Below are 20805 nucleotides of genomic sequence, written 5' to 3' on the forward strand. Positions count from 1 at the left end.
TGACTATCAACTTTTTTTGGTAACCTTAAAACACATATATGCATGACTAAATCACTATGAAATTTTTTTGACAGCCTTCGAACACATATATGCATGATTGCATTTTTTTTGACAGCCTTAGAACACACACACTTATGATTGAATCACTATAATTTTTTTTCGACCACCTTACAACGCATACATGCATGATTGAATGACAATCATTTGTTTTTGTCAGCATTAGAACACATATGAGCATGATTGAATGACTATGATTTTTTTTTTACAACTTTAAGACACATATATGCAAGAATAAAACACTATGATTTTTTTTTGACAAGGTTAGAACACAGATATGCAAGATTGAATCACTATCAAAAATTTTTGACAGCCTTAGAACACTTTTATCCATGATTGAATCACTATGAAATTTTTTTGACAGCCTTAGAACACTTATATGCATGATTGAATCTCTATAAAATTTTTTGACAACCTTATAACATATATATGCAAGATTGAATTGCTATGAATTTTGTTTACAGCCTTAGAACACATATACGCATGATTGAATCACTATAAAAAAATTTTGGCAGCCTTAGAACACATATATGCATGATTGAATCTCTATAAAAAAAATTGACAACCTTATAATACATATATGCATGATTGAATTGCTATGATTTTTTTTGACAGCCTTAGAACACATATATGCATGACTGAATCACTATGAATTTTTTTTGACAACGTTAGAACACATATATGCATGATTTAGTCACTATAAAATTTTTTTGATTGCCTACGAACACATATATGAATGATTGAGTCACTATGATTTTATTTTACAGCATTAGAACACATATATGCAAGATTGAATCTCTATGAATTTATTTTGGTAGCCTTAGAAGACATATATGCATGATTCAATCACTATGAAATTCTTTTGAGAACGTTAGAACACATATGCATTATTGAGTCACTATGATTTTTTTTGACAACCTTAGTACACATATTTGCATGAGTGAATCACTACAAATTTTTTTTGACAACCTTAGAACACATTTATGGATTATTGAATCTGTATAAAAAAATTTGACAACCTTAGATCACATATATGCAAGATTTAATTGTTGTGAATTTTTTTTATAGCCTTAGAACACATATATGCAAGATTGAATCACTATGAAATTTTTTGACTGCCTTAGAATTCATAGACGTATGATTGAATCACAGTGAAAATTTTTTGACAGGCTTATAACACATATATGCATGATTGAATCACTATGAATTTTTTTTTATAGCCTTAGAATACATATATGCATGATTGAATCACTGGGAAATTTTTTTGACAACGTTAGGACACATATATGAATGATTGAATCACTATGAATTTTTTTTGACAGCCTTAGAACATATATATGCTTTATTGAAACACTACAAATTTTTTTTGACAGCCATAGAACACATATATGCCTGATTGAATCACTATGATTTTTTTTTTACAATCTTAGAACACATATATACAAGATTGGATCACTATAACATATTTTTGACAACATTAGAACACATATATGCATGATTGATTCACTATAAAAAAATTTTGAGTAACTTAGAACACATATCTGCATGATTGAATCACTATGATTTTTTTTGACAGCCTCGCAACATATATATGCTTGATTGCATCATAATGAAATTTTTTTGAGTAACTTAGAAAACATATATATATGATTGAATCACTACAAATTTTTTTTATAGCCTTAGAACATATATATGCATGATTGAATCACTATGATTTTTTTTTGACAGCCCTAAAACACATTTATGCAAGATTAAATCACTATAAATTTTTATGATAGCCTTAGAACACATATATGCATGATTGACTCACTGTAAATTTTTTTGACAGCCTTAGAACACATATATGCATGACTGAATCACTATAAATTTTTTTAACAGCCTTAGAACACATATATGCAAGGTAGAATTTTTTTTGATAGGCTTAGAACTCGTATATGCTTGATTGAATCACTATGAAATTTTTATGATAGCCTTAGAACATATATATGCCTGATTGAATCACTATAATTTTTTTTTGACAGCCTTATAACACATATATGCATGATTAAATCACAATATTTTTTTTTTGACAGCCTTAGAATACATCTATGCTTGATTGAATCACTATGATGTTTTTTTACAGCCTTAGTACACATATATGCATGATTGAATCACTATGATTTTTTTTTGACAACCTTATAACACATATATCCATGATTGAATCACTATGAATTTTTTTTGACAGCCTTATGACATATATATCCATGATTGAGTCACAATGAAAATTTTTTCACAACCTTAGAACACATATAAGCAATATTAAAATTTTTTGTCAGCCTTAGAACACATACATGCATGAGTAAATCACTATGAAATTTTTTTTAGCGCCTTAGAACACATATATGCATGATTAAATCACTATGATTTTTTTTTTACAGCCTTAGAACAAATATATGCATGATAAAAAAAATTTTGACAGCCTAAGAACACACACACTTATGATTGAATCACTATAAAAAATTTTGGACAACCTTACAACACATACACGCGTGATTGAATCACATACACACCTAATTGAATGACTATGATTTTTTTTTTACAACCTTAGGACACATATATGAAGGATTGAATCACTATGATTTTTTTTTACAGACTTAGAACACATATATGCAACATTGAATCACTATGAAATTTTTTTGACAGCCTTAGAACACATATATGATTGAATCACTATAATTTTTTTTTGATAGCCATAGAACATATATATGCATGATTGAAACACTATGATTTTTTTTTGACAGCCCTAAAACACATTTATGCAAGATTGAATCACTATAAATTTTTATGATAGCCTTAGAACACATATATGCGTGATTGACTCACTGTAAATTTTTTTGACAGCCTTAGAACACATATACGCATGACTGAATCACTATAAATTTTTTTAACAGCCTTAGAACACATATATGCAAGGTAGAATTTTTTTTGATAGGCTTAGAACTCGTTTATGCTTGATTGAATCAATATGAAATTAATTTGACAGCCTTAGAACATATATATGCCTGATTGAATCATTATAAATTTTTTTTGACAGCCTTATAACACATATATGCATGATTGAATCACAATAAATTTTTTTTTGACAGCCTTAGAATACATCTATGCTTGATTGAATCACTATGATTTTTTTTATAGCCTTAGTACACATATATGCATGATTGAATCACTATGATTTTTTTTTGACAACCTTATAACACATATATCCATGATTGAATCACTATGAATTTTTTTTGACAGCCTTATAACATATATATCCATGATTGAGTCACTATGAATTTTTTTTCACAGCCTTAGAATACATATAAACAATATTAAATTTTTTTGTTAGCCTTAGAACACATACATGCATGAGTAAATCACTATGAAATTTTTTTTAGCGCCTTAGAACACATATATGCAAGATTAAATCACTATGAATTTTTTTTACAGCCTTAGAACACATATATGCATGATAAAAAAAATTTTGACAGCCTAAGAACACACACACTTATGATTGAATAACTATAAAAAATTTTGGACAACCTTACAACACATACACGCGTGATTGAATCACATACACACCTAATTGAATGACTATGATTTTTTTTTTTGACAACCTTAGGACACATATATGCAGGATTGAATCACTATGATTTTTTTTTACAGACTTAGAACACATATATGCAACATTGAATCACTATGAAATTTTTTTGACAGCCTTAGAACACTTATATCCATGATTGAATCACTATGAAATTTGTTTGACAGCATTAGAAGACTCATATGCATGATCGAACCTGTATAAATTTTTTTTGACAACTTGATAACATAAATATGCAAGATTGAATTGCTATGAATTTATTTTAAAGCCTTAGAACACATATATGCATGATTGATTCACTAAATTTTTTTTTTGATAACCTTAGAAAAATATATACATGATTGAATCACTATGATTTTTTTTTTACAGCCTTAGAACACATAAATGCATAATTGAATGACTATAAATTTTTTTTGATATCCTTAGAACACATATATGCATGATTGATTGACTATGAATTTTTTTTGACAACGTTAGAACACATATATGCATGATTGAATCAGTATGATTTTTTTTGATAAACTTTGAACACATATATGCATGATTGAATTGCTATGATTTATGTTTTACAGCCTTAGAACACATATATGCATGATTGAATCACTATGAAATATTTTTGACTGCCTTAGAACACATATATGCATGATTGAATCATTGTGAATTTTTTTGGATAGCCTTAGAAGACATATATGCAAGATTGAATTACTATAAAAAATTTTTGAGAACGTTAGAACAGATATATGCATGATAGAGTCAATATGATTTTTTTTTTACAACCTTAGTACACATATACGCATGAGTGAATCACTACGATTTTTTTTTACACTATAAGATCAAATATATGCCTGATTGAAACATAATGAAATTTTTTGGAGAACCTTAAAATATATATATGCATGGTTGAATCACTATGAGAATTTGTTGACACCTTAGGACACATATGCATGATTGAATCACTATGAATTTTTTTTTACAGGCTTAGAAAACATATATGCAGGATTGAATCACTATGATTTTTTTTTTATAGGATTAGAACACATATATGCAAGTTTGAATCACTATAACCTATTTTTGACAGCATTAGAACACATATATGCATTATTGAATCACTATAAAAAAAATTGAGTAACTTAGAACACATATCTACATGATTGGATCACTATGCAATTTTTTTGACAGCCTCAGAACACATATATGCATGATTGAATCACTATGCAATTCTTTTGAGTAACTTAGAACAAATATCTACATGATTGAATCACTACAAATTTTTTTTGATAGCCTTAGAACACTCATGATTGAATCACTATGATTTTTTTTCACAGCCTTAGAACATATATATGCAATTAAGTGACTATGAATTTTTTTTGGCAGTCGTAGAACACATACATGAATGATACAAAATTTTTTGATAGCCTTAGAACACGTATATGCCTGATTGAATCACTATCAAATTTTTTTGATAGCCTTAGAACACATATATGCATGATAGAATCACTATAAAATTTTTTTGACAGCCTCAGAACACATATATGCAAGATTGAATCACTATGAATTTTTTTTGACAGCCCTATAACACATATATCCATGATTGAATCACTATGAAACTTTTTTGACAGCCTTAGAACACATATATGCAAGATTGAAATACTATGAAATTTTTTGGTCAGCCTTAGAAAACATATATGCATGAGTAAATATCCACATATTTTTTGATAGCTGTAGAACACATATATGCATGATTGATTCACTATGAATTTTTGTTGACAGTCGTAGAACACATATATGCATGATTGAATCACTATGATTTTTTTTGGAAAACTTAGAACATATATGTATGATTGAATCACTATGAAATTTTTTTTACAGCCATTTTACACATATATGCATGAGTAAATCACTATCAAATTTTTTTGACAACCTTAGAACATATATATGCATGATTGAATCTCTATGAATTTTTTTTTACAATGTTAGAACACATATATGCAAGATTGAAACACTATGAAATTTTTTTGGTAGGCTTAGAACACATATATGCAGGATTGATCACTATGAAATTTGTTTGAAAGCCTTACAACACATATGCATGATTGAATCACTATGAAGTTTTTTTTACAGCATTAGAACACATATATGCGTGAATAAATCTCTATAAAAAATTTTTGACAACCTTATCACACATATATGCAAGATTGAATTTCTATGAATTTTTTTTACAGCCTTAGTACACATATATGCATGATTGAATAACTATGATTTTTTTTTATAGTCATAGAATACATATATGCAAGATTGAATCACTATGAAATTTTGTTGACAACATTAGAATACACATATATTCATGATTGAATAACTATGAATTTTTTTTTGTAGCCTTAGAATACATATACGCCTGATCGAATCACTCTGAACTTTTTTTGACAACGTTAGAAGACATATATGAAAGATTGAATCACTATGATTTTTTTTGAGTAACTTAGGACACATATTTGCATGATTGAATCACTGAATTTTTTTTGACAGCCTTAGAACGTATATAGGCAAGATTTAATCACTCTAAATTTTTTTTTGACAGCCTTCGAACACATATATGAATGATTGAATCACTAGGATTTTTTTTTACAGCCTTAGAACATATAAATGATTGATCGAATCACTATGAATTTTTTTTACAGCCTTAAACACATGTATGCATGTTTGAATTCCTATAAATTTTTTTGAGAGTCTTAGAACACATATATGCAAGATTGAAATTTTTTTGATAGCCTTAGAATGCATATATGCCTGATTGAATCACTATGAAATTTTTTTGACAGCCTTAGAACATATATATGCATGATTGAAACACTCTAAATTTTTTTGACAGCCTTAGAACACATCTATGCATGATTGAGTCACTCTGAATTTTTTTTCACAGCCATAGAACACATATATGCATGATTGAATCACTATGAAATTTTTTTGATAGCCTTAGAACACATATATGCATGATTGAATCACTATAATTTTTTTTGACAACATTAGAACACTAATATGCAAGATTTAATCACTATGATTAATCACTATAAATTTTTTTTAACAGTATATGCTACAATGAATCACTATGATTTTTTTGTGACAACCTGATATCACATATATGAATGATTGAATCACTATGTATTTTTATTGACATTCTTAGAACACATATATGCATGATTGAATTAGTATGGTTTTTTTTTTACAGCCTTAGAACTCATATATGCATTATTGAATCAATATAATTTATTTTTGACAGCCTTAGAACACATATATGTAAGATTCAGTCAACATGACATTTTTTTGACAGCCTTAGAGAACATATATGCATGATTGATTCACTACAAAAGTTTTTTAACAACCTTAGAGCACATATATGCATGATTGAATCACTATAAAAGTTTTTTTGACAGCCTCAGAACACATATATGCATGACAGAATCACTATGAAATTTTTTTGAGTAACTTATAACATATATCTACATGATTGAATCACTAATTTTTTTTTTGATAGCCTTAGAACACTCATGATTGAATTACTATGGTTTTTTTTTCACAGCCTTAGAACACATATATGCAATTCAGTGACTAAGAAGTTTTTTTGACAGTCGTAGAACACATATATGAATGATAGAATCACTATTTATTTTTTTTGACAGCCTTAGAACACATATATGCAAGATTGAAATTTTTTTGACAGCCATATAACACATATATGCGTGATTACAATTTTGTTAACAGCCTTAGAACACATTTATGCAAGATAGAATCACTATAGAATTTTTTAGACAACGTTAGAACACATATATGCATGATTGAATCACTATGAAATTTTTTGGACGTTATTATTGCACATATATGCATGATTGAATCACTATAAAAAAATCTTGACAAGCTTAGAACAATACACACATGATTGAATACAAAAAAATTTTGACAGCATTAGAACACATTTATGCATGATTGAATCACTATGAATGTTTTTTGGGTAACTTAGAACACATATGAGCATGATTGAATCTCAGTGAAATTTTGTTGACATCCTTAGAACACATATATGCATGATTGAGTCACTATGAATTTTTTTTGATAGCCATAGAAAACATATAAGCATGATTGAATCACTATGAATTTTTTAGGTAGCCTTAGAACATATATATGCATCATTGAGTCACTATTAAATTTTTTTGGAGACCATTAAACACATATATGAAATTTTAAGTCACTATGATTTTTTTTTAAAAGCCTTAGAACATATATATGCATGATTGAACCAAAACAATTGTTTTTTCTCAGCATTAGAACACATATTTGAGTGATTGAATCACTATTATTTTTTTTTGACAACCTTAGAACACATACATGCATGATTAAATCACTATGAAAACTTTTTGACAACCTTAGAACACATTCATGCCTGATTGAATCACTATGAATTTTTTTTGACAACGTTAGAGCACATATATGCATTATTGAATCACTATGAAATTTTTTTGACAGACTTAGAACGCATATATGCTTGATTGAATCAATATGATTTTTTTTTTACTGCCTTAGTACATTTATATGCAAGATTGAATCACTATGAAATTTTTTTGACAACCACAGAACACATATATTCATGATTGAATCACCATGAATTTTTTTTGAATGCCTTAGAATATATATATGCTTGATTGAATGACTGTGAAGTTTTTTTGACATTCTTAGAACACATATATGCAAGATTAAATCACTATGAATTTTTTTTGACATTCTTGAAAAACATATATGCATGATTGAATCCGTATCAGATTTTTTTGACAATGTTAGAACACATATCTACGTCATTGAGTCCCAATGATTTTTTTTTAACAGCCTTAGAACACATATATGCATGAGTGTGACTATAAATATTTTTTGACAGCCTTAGAATGCATATATGCATGAGTGAATCAATATAATTTTTTTTTGACAGCCTTCGAACACATATATGCATGATTGAATCACTTGGAATTTTTTTTGACATCCTTAGAACACAGATATGCAAGATTGAAATTTTTTTGACTGCGTTAGAACACGTATATGCATGATTGAATCACTATGAAATTTTTTAGAAGCCTTTGAACACATATATAAATGAGTGAATCACTATCAGTTTCTTTTTACAACGTTAGAACACACATATACATGATTGAGTCATTATGAAATTTTTTAGACAACCTTAGAACACATATATGCATGACTGAATCACTATAATTTTTTTTTGACAGCCTTAGAACACATATATGCAAGATTGGAATTTTTTTGACAAACTCAGAAAAAATATATGCGTGATTGAATCACTATAAAATTTTTTAGACAATGTTAGAACACAAATATGCATGATTGAGTCAGTATAAATTTTTTTTGACAGCCTCAGAACACATATATGCATGATTGAATCTCTATAAATTTTTTTTGACAGCCTTAGAACATATATATTCATGATTGAGTCACTATGAAAAATTTATGACATTGTAAGAAAACAAATATGCATGATTGATTCACTATGATTTTTTTTTGACAGCATTAGAAGACATATATGCATGATTGAATCACTATATATTTTTTTTGACGGCCTTGGAACACATATTATATGCAAGATTGAGTCATTATGACATTTGTTTGACAACCTTAGAGCACATATATGCATGATTCAATCACTACAAAAGTTTTTTGACAGCATTAGAACATATATATGCTTGATTAAGTCAATGTGAATTTTTTTTGACAACCTTAGATCTCATATATGCATGATTGAATCACTATTAACTTTTTTTGACAACCTTAGAACACATACATGCAAGATTAAAACACAATGAAATATTTTTGAGAACCTTATAACTCATATATGCATGATTGAATTGCTACAATTGTTTTTGACAAACTTACAACACATATTTGCATGATGGAATCACTATGTAATTTTTTTGACAGCCTTAGAACACATACATGCAATATTGAATCACTATAAAAAAATTTTGACAGACTTAGAACATATACATGCATGATTGAATCACTATGACTTGTTTTTGACAGCCTTAGGTCAGATATACTCATGATTGAATCACTATAAATTTTTTTTGATAGCATTAGAACACTTATATCCAAGATTCAATCACTATGAAATTTTTTCACAGCCTTAGAACACATATATGCATGATTGAATCACTATGAATTTCTTTTGTCAGCCTTAGATCAAATATATGCAAAGATTGAATCACCATGAAATTTTTTTGACAACCTTAAAACACATATATGCATGATTGAATCACTATGAATTTTTATTGACATTCTTAGAACACATATATGCATGATTGAATCACTATGAATTTTTTTGACAATATTGGAACACATATGCATGATAGAATCACAATGTAATTTTTTTGACAGTCTTGGATCACCTATATGGAAAATTGAATCACTAAATTTTTTTTTTGACAACTTTAGAAAACATATATTCAAGATTGAATCACTATGATTTTTTTTTGAAATTCTTAGAACTCATATTTGCATGATTGAATCACTATGAATTTTTTTAAGAAAGTTAGAACACATATATGAAAGATTGAATCACTTTGAAATTTTTTTGACAACATTAAAACACATGAATGCATGATTGAACCACTATAAATGTTTTTTTCACAGCATTAGAACACATATATGCATGATTGAACCACTACAAATTTTTTTCACAGCATTAGAACACATATATCCATGATTGAATCACTAAAACATTTTTTTGACAACCTTTGATTACATATATGCAAGATTGAATCACTATGAAATTTGTTTGACAACCTTAGAACACACATATGCATGATTGAATCACTATATTTTTTTTTACAGCATTAGAACACATATTTGCATGATCAAATCACTATAAATTTTTTTTGACAACCTTAGATCACATATATGAATGATTGGAATACAATCAATTTTTTTTGGTAGCCTTAAAACACATATATGAATGATTGAATCATTGTAAAAGTTTTGTTACAGACTTAGAAGACCTATATGAGTGATTCAATCTCTATGAATTTTTTTTGACAGCCTTGGATCTCATATACGCATGATTGAATCACTATGAAATTTTTTAGAAGCCCTAGAACACATATATGCATGAATGTATCACTAGAATTTTTTTTTACTACCTTAGAACACATATATGCACGATTGAAACACTATGAAATTATTTTGACAACCTTATAACACATAAATGCATGATTGATTCACTATAACATTTTTTTAACAGCATTAAAACACATATATTGGTGATTGACTCACCATAGAATTGTTTGACAGGCTTAGAACACATATATGAATGATTGAATCACTATGCAATTTTTTTGACAGTCGTAGATCACATATATGCATGATTGAATCACTATGAATTTTTTTTGACAGCCATATAACACATATATACATGATTACAATTTTGTTGACAGCCTTAGAACACATTTAGGCATGATAGAATCACTATAAAATTTTTTAGACAATGTTAGAACACATATATGCATGAATGAATTACTCTGAAATTTTTTTAACAGCTTTGAACAAATATATGCAAGATTGGATCACTATGAAATTTTTTTATCGCACATATATGCATGATTGAATCACTATAAAAAAATCTCGACAACCTTAGAACACATACACACATGATTGAATCACTACAAAATTTTTTTGACAGCATTAGAACACATGTATGCATCATTGAATCACTATGAATTTTTTTTGGGTAACGTAGAACAGATATGAGCATGATTGAATCTCAGTGAAATTTTGTTGACATCCTTAGAAGACATATATGCATGATTGAGTTATTATGAATTTTTTTTGATAGCCTTAGAAAACATATAAGCATGATTGAATCACTATGAATTTTTTAGGTAGCCTTAGAACATATATATGCATGATTGAGTAAGTATGAATTTTTTTTAGAGACCATAAAACACATATATGACATATTGAATCACTATGAATTTTTTTTAAAAGCCTTAGAACATATATATGCATGATTGAACCAAAACAAATTTTTTTTCTCTGCATTAGAACACATATTTGCGTAATTGAATCACTATGATTTTTTTTGACAACCTTAGAACACATACATGCAAGAATAAATCATTATGAAAACTTTTTGACAGCCATAGAACACATTCATGCATGATTTAATCACTATGAATTTTTTTTGACAACGTTAGAACACATATATGCATGATTGAATCACTATGATTTTTTTTTGACAGACTTAGAACGTATATATGCTTGATTGAATCAATATGAATTTTTTTTTACAGCCTTAGTACACTTATATGCAAGACTGAATCACAATGATTTTTTTTTGTCAACCATAGAACACATATATTCATGATTGAATCACCATGATTTTTTTTTTAATGCCTTAGAACATATATATGATTGATTGAATGACTGTGAAGTTTTTTTGACATCCTTAGAACACATATATGCGAGATTAAATCACTATCATTTTTTTTTGACATTCTTGAAACACATATATGCATGATTGAATCAATATCAGATTTTTTTGACAATGCTAGAACACATATCTACGTCATTCAGTCCCAATGATTTTTTTTTGACAACATTATAACACTTATATGCTTGATTGAGTCACTATGAATTTTTTTTAACATTAGAAGTCATATATGCGTGATTGAATCACTATGAACATTTTTTGACAACCTTAGAACACATATATGCATGATTAAATCACTATGAAAATTTTATAACTGCCTTATATTACATACATGCAAGATTGAATCACAATGAATTTTTTTTTAGAACCTTATAACTCATATATGCATGATGCAATTGCTATTTTTTTTTTGGACAATCTTAGATGGCATATCTGCATGATTAAATCACCATGTAATTTTTTTTACAGCCTTAGAATAGATACATGCTAGAGTGAATCACTATGAATTTTTTTTGACAGCCTTAAAACATATACATGCATGATTGAATCACTATGCTTTTTTTCTGACAACTTTAGAACACATATATACATGATTAAATCACTATAAATTTTTTTTGACAGCCTTAGAACACATATATGCTTGATTGAATCACTATGTAATTTTTTTGATAGCATTAGAACACATATGCATCATTGAATCACTATAAAATCTTTTTGACAACCTTAAAATATAAATCCGCATAATTGAATCACTATGATTTTTTTTTTACAGCATTAGAACACATATATGCATAATTGAATAACTATAATATTTTTTTTGAGTAACTTAGAACACATATTTGCATGATTGAATCACCATAAAACTTTTTTGACAGCCTTAGAACACATATATGCATGATTGAGTCACTATAATTTTTTTTTGCTACCCTAGAACACTTCTATGCAAGATTGAATCACTATGAAATTTTTTTGACAGCCTTAGAACACATATATGCATGATGGAATCACTATGAAATGTTTTTTATGGCATTAGATAACATATATGCAAGATTGAATCACTATGTATTTTTTTTGACAACCTTAGAAAACATATATGCAAGATTGAATCACAATGAATTTTTTTTCGACATTCTTAAAAGTCATATATGCATGATTGAATCACAATGAAATTTTTTTAACAACGTTTGAACACATATGATAGATTGAATCACTATGAATTTTTTTTTACAGTATTAGAACACATATATGCATGATTCAACATCTATAATTTTTTTACAGCATTAGAACATATACAACCTTAGATCGAATCACTATGAAATTTTTTTGACAGCATTAGAACACACATATGCTTGATTAAATCACGACATTTTTTTTGACAGAATTAGAACACATATATGCATGATTGAATCGCTATGAAATTTTTTTGACAACCTTGGATCAGATATATGCATGATAGAATCACTATGAATTTTTTTTAATAGCCTTAAAACACATATATGCATGATTAAATCAGTATACATATTTTTTGACAGCCTTAGTATACTTATATGCAAGATTGAATCACTATGAATTTCTTTTGACAAGCTTAGAATGCATATATGCATGATTGAATCACTATGATTTTTTTTGAAAGCCGTAGAACACATATATGCTTGATTGAATCACTGTGTATTTTTTTTGACAACCTTAGAACACATATATGCTAGATTAAATCACTACAAAAATTTTTTGATAGCCATAGAACAGATATATACATGATTTAATCACTATAAGATTTTTTTGACAATGTTAGAACACATATATGCATCATTGAGTCACTATGAAAATTTTTTAACAGCCTTAGAACACATATATGCATGATTGTATCACTATGAAAATTTTTTATAGCCTTAGAACAGATAAATGTATGATTAAATCACTATAATTTTCTTAAAAGTCATATATGCATGATTGAAATTTTTTTGACAGCCTTAGAACACAGATATGCATGATTGAATCACCATAAATTTTTTTGGACAGCCTTAGAACACATATATTCATGGAAGAATCACTATGATTTTTTTTTATAACGTTATAACACATATATGCATGATTAAGTCATTTTTAAATTTTTTTGACAGCTTTAGAACACATATATGCATGATCGAATCACTATGAATTTATTTTGACAACATTAGAAATCATATGCTTCATTAAATCACTATAAAATCTTTTTGACAACCTTAAAACAGAAATCTACATAATAGAATCACTGTGAACTTTTTTTGACAGCATTAGAACATATATATGCATAATTGAATAACAATAATATTTTTTTGAGTAACTTAGAACACATATTTTCATGATTGAATCACTATAATTTTTTTTTGATAGCCTTAGAATACATATATGCATGATTGAATCACTGCAAAATTTTTTGCTGCCTTAGAACACTTATATACAATATTGAATCACTATGAAATTTTTTTGACAGTCTTAGAACACATATATGCATGATTGAAGCACTATGAATTTTTTTTGACAACCTTAGATCACATATATGCAAGATTGAATGGCTATCAATTTTTTTTGACAACCTTATAAAACATATATGCAAGATTGAATCATTATAATTTTTTTTTACAGCCTTATAACACATATATGCATGATTGAATCACTTTGAAATTTTTTTGACAGCCTTAGAACTCATATACGCATGCTTGAATCACTGTAATTTATTTTTGACAACATTAGAACACATATATGCAAGATTCAGTCAGCATGACATTTTTTTGACAGCTATAGAGCACATATATGCATGATTGAATCACTACAAAAGTTTTTTTACAGCATTAGAACACATAAATGCCTGATTGAGTCACTATGAAATATTTTTGACAACCTTAGAACACATATATGCATGACTGGATCACTGTGATTTTTTTTGACAACCTTAGAACACATACATGCAAGATTGAATCACAATGAAATTTTTTTGAGAACCTTATAACTCATATATGCATGATTAAATTAGTACTATTTTTTTTGACAAACTTACAACATATATCTGCATGATTCAATCACTATGTAATTTTTTTGACAGCCTCAGAACACATACATGCATTATTTAATAAGTATGAATTTTTTTGACAGCCTTAGAACATATACATTCATGATTTCAATTTTTTTTTGACAACATTTGAACACTTGTTTGCAAGATTTAATCACTATGAAATTTTTTTCAAAGCCTTAGAATACATATATGCATGATTGAATCACTATGAATTTTTTTTGACAGCCTAAGATCACATATATGCAATATTGAATCACTATGAAATTTTTTTGACAACCTTATAAAACATATATGCATGATTGAATCACTATGATTTTTTTTTGACAAAATTGGAACACATATATGCATTATTGAGCCACTATGTAAGTTTTTTGACCGTCTTAGATCACATATATGCAAGATTGAGTCATAATAAATATTTTTTGACATTCTTAGATCACATATATTCAACATTGAATCACTATGATTTTTTTTGACACTTTTAGAACTCATATATGCATGATTGAATCACTATGAATTTTTTTTAACAATGTTAGAACACATATATGAAAGATTGAATCACTGTGAATTTTTTTTTACAGCATTAGGACACATATGTGGATGACAGAACCACTATATTTTTTTTTCCACAGCATTAGAACACTTATATGCATGATTGAACCACTACAATTTTTTTGCACATCATTAGAAGACATATATGCATGATTGAATCACTATAAATTTTTTTTGACAACCTTTGATTACATATTTGCAAGACTGAATCACTGTGAAATTTGTTTGACAACTTTAGAACACATATAAGCATGATAGAGTCACTATAAAAATTTTTTAACAACCTTAGATGTCTTATATGCTAGATAGAAACACAATGAATTTATTTTGACAGCCTTAGAACACATATATGAGTGATTGAATCACTATGGAATTTTTTTGACAGGCTTAGAACAGATATATGAATGATTGAATCCCTATGAAATTTTTTTCATAGCCTTACAACAGACATATGCATGATTGAATCTATATGATTTTTTTTTGACAACCTCATAACACATATATGCATAATTGAATCACTATTATTTTTTTTTTAAAACCTTATATCACGTATACGCATGATTGAAACACTATAACATTTTTGTGACAGACTCAAAACACATATATTCATGATTAAGTCACTCTCAATTTTTTTTGAGAGCCTTAGAACACATATATGCAATGATTGAATCACTATAGATTTTTTTTTACAGCCTTAGAACACATGTATGAATGATTGAATCACTATGCAATTTTTTTTACAGTCGTAGATCACATATATGCATGACTGAATCACTATGAACGTTTTTTGACAGCCTTAGAAAAAAAATATGCATCATTGTATCACTATGAATTCTTTTTGACAGACTTAGAACACATATATGCCTGATTAAATCACTATGAAGTTTTTTTTTACTACCTTAGAATACATATATGCATAATTGAATCAATAGAAATTTTTTTGACTGCCTTAGAATACATATATACATGATTGAATCACTTAAAACTTTTTTTGGCTACCTTAGAACACATATATGCAAGATTGAATCACTATGATATTTTTTTGACATCCTTAGATCACATATATGCATGATTGAATCACTATGAAATTTTTTGGACATCCTTTGAACACATATATGCATGATTGAATCACTATGACATTTTTATGACATTCTTAGGATACATATATGCATGATTGAATCACTATGCTATTTTTTGACAGCCTTAGAACACATATATGCATAATTGAATCACTATGATATTTTTTTGACAGCCTTAGAAAACATATATGCATGATTGAATCACTATGAAATTTTTTAGATAGCCTTAGAACACATATATGCATGATTGTATCACTATGAAATTTTTTTGACAGCCTTAGAACACATATATGCATGATCGAATCACTAAATTTTTTTTTGACAAACCTTAGAACACATATGCATGATAAATGGATGATTGAATCACTAAGATAAATGGATGATTGAATCACTATGAAATTTTTTTGACAGCCTTAGAACACATATATGCATAATTGAATCACTATAGTATTTTTTTGAAATCCTTAAAACACATATATGAGTGATTGAATAACAATGATTTTTTTTTTACACCCTTAGAACACATATATGCTAGATTGAATCACAATGAATTTTTTTTGACAACCTTAGATCACACATATGCATGATTGAATCACTGTGTAATTTTTTGGACAATGTTAGAACACATATATGCATGATTGAATCACTATGTAATTTTTTCTACTATGTTAGAACACATATATGCATGCTTGAGTCACTATGAAAAGTTCTTAACAGCCTTATAGCACATATATGCATGAGTGAATCACTATGAAATTTTTTTGATAGCCTTAGAACACATATATGCATGATTGAATCACTATGAAGTTTTTTTTACAACGTTAGAACACATATATGCATGATTAAGTCACTATGAAATTTTTTTGACAGCCTTAGAATACATATATGCATGATTGAATCACAATAAATTTTTTTTAACAACCTTAGAACACATATATAAAAGATTGAATCACTATGAATTTTTTTTGACATTCTTAGAACCCATATATGCATTATTGAATCACTGTGAATTTTTTTTGAGAACGTTAGAGTACATAAATGCATGATTGAGTCACTATCAAATTTTTTTGACAACCATAGAACACATATATGCTTGAGTGAATCACTATAAATTTTTTTTGACAGCCTTAGAACACATATATGCATGATTAAATCACTCTAAAATTTTTTACACAACCTTAGAACACATATATACATGATTGAATCACTATGAAGTTTTTTTGACAACCTTAGGAGCCATATATGCATGATTGAATCACTATGTAATTTTTTTGACAAAGTTAGAACAATTATATCCATGATTGAGTCACTATGAATATATGCATGAGTGAATCACTATGAAATTTTTTTTGACAACCTTAGAACACATGTATGTATGATTGAATCACTATGAAGTTTTTTTTACAACTTTAGAACACATATATGCTTGATTGAATCACTATGAAAATTTTTCAGTGCCTTTATTACACATATATGCATCATTGAATCACTATGATTTTTTTTTGGCAGCCTTTGAACACATATATGCATGCTTGAATTTTTTTTTCCAGCATTAGAACACATATATGCATGATTGAATCACTATAAATTTTTTTTGAGTAACTTCAAAAAAATATCAGCCTGATTGAATCTCTATGAAAGTTTGTTGACATCCTTAGAACACATATATGCATGATTGAATCACTATGAAATTTTTTTGACAACCTTAGAACCCATATATGCAGATTGAATCACTATGAATTTATTTTGACAGCCTTAGAACACATATATGCATGATTGAATCACTATGATTTTTTTTTTGACATTCTTACAACACATATATGCAAGGTTAAGTCACAATGAAATTTTTGTGACAACGTTAGAACACATATATTCATGATTGGGTCACTTTGAAAATTTTTTAACAGCCTTAGAACACATATATTCATGATTGAGTCACAATGAAAGTTTTTGACAGCCTAACAACACTTATATGCATGATTGAATCACAATGAATTTTTTTTTACAACCTTAGGACATATATATAAATGATTGAATCTCTGTAAAAAAAATTTTACAACCTTATAACACATATATGCATGATTGAATCTCAATGAACTTTTTTTGACAGCCTTAGAACACATATATGCAAGATTGAATCACTATGAATTTTTTTTTACAGCCTTAAAGCAGATAAACGCATGATTGAATCACTATAAAAATTTTTTGCCTCCCTTAGAACATATATATGCTTGCTTGAATCTCTATAAATAAAATTTGACAACCGTAAAGCACATATATGCAAGATTGAATTGCTATGAATTTTTTTTACAGCCTTAGAACATATATATGCATGATTGAATCACTTTGAAATTTTTTTGACTGCCTTAGAATACATATATGCATGATTGAATCACTATGAAATTTCTTTGACAACCTTGGATAACATATATGCATGATTGAATCACTAGAAATTTTTTTTGATAGCTATAGAAGACATATATGCATGATTGAATCTCTATGAAATTCTTTTGAGAATGTTAGAAAACATATATGCATGATTGAGTCCCTATGATTTTTTTGAGAGCCTTAGAACACAAATATGCATGATTGAATCACTATGATTTTTTTTTTACAGGGTTAGAATGTATATCAGAGACAATTGGCTTGGATTCATGTTAGAAATGAGCTCATTTCTGAGGAAGTAAACCCATTTTGGCAGGAATGACAAAAAATGAACATGATCTGCTCATCGTGAGCTCTTTTATAGCCTTAGAACACATGTATGCATGATTGAATCACTATGAAATTTTTTGGACAATGTTAGAACACATATATGCATGATTGAGTCACTATAAAAAAAATTTGATTGCCTTTGAACACATATATGAATGATTGAGTCACCATGAAATTTTTTTGACAGTTTTAGAAGACATATATGCATGATTGAATCTCTATAAAAAAAAATTGACAACCGTAGAGCACGTATATGCAAGATAGAATTGCCATGATTTTTTTATAGCCTTAGAACACATATACGCATGATTGAATCACTATGCAACTTTTTTCACAGCATTAGAATACATATTTGCCAGATTGAATCACTATGAATTTTCTTTGAAAGCCTTAGAACACATATATGCATGATTGAATCACTATGATTTTTTTTACAGCCATAGAAGACATTTATGCATGATTGAATCTCTATGAAATTCTTTTGAGAACGTTAGAACACATATATGCCTATTTGAGTCACTTTGATTTTTTTTTTACAACCTTAGTACACATATATGCATGGGTGAATTACTATGAAATTTTTTTGACAACCTTAGATCACGTATATGTAGGATTGAATCACAATGAAATTTTTTGGACCACCTTATTACACATATATGCAAGATTGAATCACTTTGAAATTTTTTTGACAGGCTTAGATAACATATATGCAAAATTAAATCATTAAAAAAAAAATTTGACAGCCTTAGAACACATATATGCATGATTGAATTACGATATTTTTTTTTTTACATCCTTAGAACACATATATGCATGATTGAATCTCTATAAAAAATTTCACAACCTTAGAGCACGTATATGCAAGATAGATATCTTATGAATTTTTTTTATAGCCTTAGAACACATGTATGCAAGATTGAATCACTATGAATTTTTTTTGACAGCTTTAGAATACATATACGCATGATTGAATCACTATGAAATTTTTTGGACAGCCTTAGAGCACATATATGCATGATGGAATCACTATGAATTTTTTTTTATAGCCTTAGAATACATATACGCAAGATTGAATCACTATGAATTTTTTTAACAAATTTAGAACACATATATGAATGATTGAATCACAATGAGTTTTTTTTGACAGCCTTAGAACACTTATATGATTTATTGAATCACTACAATTTTTTTTTGACAGCCTTAGAACACATATATGCATGATTGAATCACTATAATTTTTTTTTTTAAT

This window comes from Nuphar pumila, chromosome 11 (genome assembly GCF_984573655.1).
Source record: "Nuphar pumila chromosome 11, dmNupPumi1.hap1.1, whole genome shotgun sequence".
NCBI classification, from domain to species: domain Eukaryota; kingdom Viridiplantae; phylum Streptophyta; class Magnoliopsida; order Nymphaeales; family Nymphaeaceae; genus Nuphar; species Nuphar pumila.